Here is a 4,260-nt window from a genome sequence, read left to right as displayed (position 1 = left end):
CTGTCTTAAAAATTCCTGTTTCAAAACTTGATAAGAATTTATATTTATTCCAAAATATTTAGTATAAAAATACTGTTTCCCCAAATTGTTTGATATTGAAAGCAGATCTACACCTCAAAAATATTCACTAAATACATAATTAATAGCTGAATATAAAATAAAGTAATTTGAGAGTTGTGGGCTCAAGGAGGACGGTGCAGGGTTAAGAAAAGACAATAGTCATGAGTAGAGTTTAAGCAGACCAAGGGATCCCCCAATCTCAAAGACTGGAAGGCCCGAATTGGGCCTTGCATCAGCTTTTATTAGTTTGGTAGGGAAGTAAAGGAGGTAAAGCTTGTCAATCTCAAGATCTGTGAATCCTATACACAAAGGTTTTAGGAAACCGATTCCAGTCAATCACCCTTACCTGCAGGCAGCTGGACCTAAGTCAACTTCCCCAAGGGACAAAACCTATATGCATATGAATAGATGGAGAGCACCTCATTGAATCGCTTCCCCTGCAGGTTTTGGGAAGGAATGCAGCCACAGAGGCTGAGGCTTTCCTTAGCCTGAGGAAGGTAGGGGGCTGTACCCACCTCTGTGAATCCCGTGGGTTCTCCTGCTGGTCCCCACACGACTGTTTCTGGCTTGAGTTCTTCCTTCCGTGAGGAATCTTACTCGTCATTGACTGTCCAGTCATCTTTCTGGGACCAAACAAGGAGGCATAAGGTGCAAACACAAAGGTTTAGCAAAGTCCCTGAAAGGATCCATCTTAAAGACTCTCCTTTCTTTGGGGGCAGGTTCAAGGAAACAAATGGTTAAGCTGCTGCGTGGCGACAGTAATTTCCAGACAATGTTCTCACAGTAACAAATAATCTAAGTTCTTATTTAATACTAAGCACTAAGTCTTTAAAACATTATCAAGTTAAACATTGAAATTTGCTGAAATTACACATAGGGAAAAAGATAATTATATCAACCGTCATTGAAAGCTCAAAGGAGGTTATGAATAAAAATACAGGCTCTCCAATGGCTCTTTAACAGGGCTGAGCCCAGGTATTGTTTTCTTTTATTTGATCTCTTTTGTTTTGAGGAGGGGGGACATTTTGTTTCTAAACCAAGTACTAAACCAAAAACATCAAAATATTGATGCTTTCTGAAGAGACACAAACTAAAATCATGCTTAAGACCTGGTTTCCTCATGAAATTTTCTGTTGTGTGGCATTAGTCAATTAGGATATATCCAGCCCTGAATAGCACTGAAATTCTTTGTGTGAACAACAAAGACAGTCCACCTCCTGAGTGCCGTGACACGCTCCTTATTTGTATGCCGTGATGGCATCATGCCCTTCAATGACGATGTCTTCCAACGACTGGCCCTGTGACCATTGCACTAACTGTACACTCCAAATGTTTATTAAAAACCCAAACCAAACCCTTTTTACCTTTAGTATCATGATGAATCTTTACATATTTATAAAGCATATTCCACATTATATGCATGGCCTGTTTGTACTATTTTCAGAAAAAGAATATTGTCTTAAACTAATTGATAATGTTGCATCAATCTTCTTTCTTCGTTCCTTAGATTTCCTTAAATGATGACATCATGTTCGTCAATGGTTCTAGACAGAATGCCTCTTCTTGAATAACACATTTTGTATCTGATGTAAAGAACAGATAAAATTCCCAGTGTTGATAAGATACCACCAACAGAGCTGCTAATATCAAATTTTGATCCTTTATTTTCTTTAGAATTTATCGTTGCTGTGATTGTTACTGATGAAGAAACAGTTGTCACCAAACTATTGTAGGTTGTGGTCATAATGGATGCTGACATTTGGGATGTGTTTTGTGAAACACTTGTTATTTTGGGTGTTGACTTTAAGGTGGTGGAAGACACATTTGTTGAGACCCATGATGTTGTCATTTTAGATGTTGCTATGGGTTTCAGGGTGGTGACTGCCCCATGTTTTTGAGACTGAGGAAACTGGAGTTGTAGATGGCTTCACAGTGATTTTGGAAGACTCATTCGTATGGTTGAAAGTCCTGTGTAGGGTATTCTTTGTTGGTGCAGTAGTGGGGCTTCTAAGAACTGGAAGGATTTCTGCTTAAAGACTCCCCCAGTCTTTAAGGCCACGGTCCACTGTGGCCTTGAGCAGCGCTAACACCAGCAGTTCCCCACCATGAAAAAGGCCAAGCCGCCTTGTGCACCGAGTCCCATTGTTCCGAGGGCCAGATGCAGCGGTCCTGTGGCTCCCCAACTGAGGTGGCGGTGGCACCAGCAAGAGCGGCCCTTCTGTGCACCTGAGCCAGCTCCAGGTCTCCTCCACGGTGCATGACTCCCCTCCTGCCACCTGCCCCCAATGACTAAATAGGATGCGTCTAGGGCCAGAAGCAGGGGTTGACGCAGGGCTTGGTGCGCAGAGCACAGGTGGGGACTTCACTCTGCTTTGTTTTTGTTTTTGTTTTGGAAGGCAGCAAAAGTTATACTCAGAAACCAAATCTGTCTTTGCCAGAAATTTATTTAGCATGGGTTAGCTGTGGGAATTATAATAATTTCACAAGCCAATAGCATACAGTATAATACTATCTCTTAAACCAAATAAAGAAATAACATACTTCAAACAAATGTCAGATTAATTACACTATACTTCCAGGCAAAGGGAGGTGAAGGAATAAAGTCCGAGTTTAATATGAGACGTGTCTTTTTATATGAGTAAGAACTCGGAGAGTCTCCACCAACCAAAGGGCTGATTTCCAGCTGCCAACACAAAAATCAAAGTCCCCTGTTGCTAGAGCAAGTTGCTAGGGAACAAAGGTGCCAGTGTTGGTAGGCAGACTGACATCTTTCAGGGCATCACTGTGTGGTTCATTACCACTGTTTAAGAGGAATGCCTCGTGAAGGCAGGAGCAAACGCCCCAAGGGTCTTTGGAGCGTTTTTAAGTTAGGAAAGAGTTGCCTTACCCAAACGGAAACTCTCAAATAGTGTTCACAAACTCTCAGTATTTATAGTCTAAATGTTCCTTTGCCATTATTGTTCCTCCACGTGTCCCCATGGATAAACTCTCAGCAGGGCCCCTCTGCAGGTGAGATGATGCTTATCAATGACAACCCATGTAGGATGATGACCTCCAGGCATGACTTACTTCATTCTTAAAGCAACGGGGAATGATAAGTATGAACACAACTTAGTTCATACTTATAGCAAAGCACCTTGTTTTGTCTTTGTCATAAACAATGGATTAAAACAACTTCACTTAAGTCATAAACAAGTGAATTTGAAATCATATTAAACCTATACATAACACACTTCATCCCAAGAAAGAGACCAAAGCTGACTTTAAAAGGTGACATTTAGCACAATTATTCCAATCTTAAGAAAAAGGAACTTCACTGTGAGACCTGGGGCCCAGGACCATCCCGTGGTAGTTTTGATTTAGTAACCTCGGGTAGCATTCTTGTTCTCTATTCTAACCTTCATGGTTTGGCCAACAGCCAGATCTCTATTTTCTGAAGTAATCATCAGAAAAGACCAGAGAGGCACAGGATGGAAAAGAGGTGGTATTTGTTCACTGATTCAAAGGAAAATCATTCACATTAATCCTTCATTTTTGGCATTTGTTTCCTGAAAGTGCTGAGAGCCTTTCCCTGGTGCTTGGTGGCTTTTCTGCATCCTGTGTCTCATGCTCACAGCACCCCCCGATTATTATAACCTCGTTGGAAATAAGAAGAAATGAAAATACAGAAATAGGACGAATGGCCCTCGTGATAATTATCTGAGGATAAGAGAATCAACGTGAGGTGGACAAACACTACTCATTTTTGCATATTGATTTTGTATCCTATAACTTTACTAAGTTCAGTTATTAGTCCTAACAGTGTACTTGATGGAGACTTTAGTATTTTCTATATATAAAATCATGTCATCTGTAAACAGAGAGAATTTTACTTCTTCCTTCCAGATTTGGATACTTATTATTTCCTTTTCTTGACTAATTGCTCTGGGTAGGACTTCCCATACTACAGGTACGTTGCATTTCTATACACTAACAACAAACTCTCTGAAAAAGAAACAAAGAAAATAATTTCATTTGTAATAGCATCAAAAACAATAAAATACTTAGGAATAACTGAAAATTATAAGTTATTGATTAAAGAAACTGAAGAAGACGCAAAAAATACAAGGGTATACTTTGCTGATGGATTGGAAGGATTAGTATTGTAAAAAAGTCCTTATTACCTAAACCAATCTACAGATTCAGTGCAATCTCCAACAA

General features: G+C 40.0%; 1 pseudogene; it reads right to left on the bottom strand.

Moving 5' to 3' along the window:
• Window positions 1–1,573: 1,573 nt before the first annotated feature.
• On the bottom strand, window positions 1,574–2,203 carry LOC109435862 (porimin pseudogene; annotated as a pseudogene).
• Between the last annotated feature and the right edge of the window lie 2,057 nt (window positions 2,204–4,260).

This window comes from Rhinolophus sinicus, chromosome 2, assembly GCF_057876585.1.
Source record: "Rhinolophus sinicus isolate RSI-liver-muscle chromosome 2, RSI-T2T, whole genome shotgun sequence".
NCBI classification, from domain to species: domain Eukaryota; kingdom Metazoa; phylum Chordata; class Mammalia; order Chiroptera; family Rhinolophidae; genus Rhinolophus; species Rhinolophus sinicus.
This window is presented reverse-complemented; position numbering and strand designations above follow the sequence as displayed.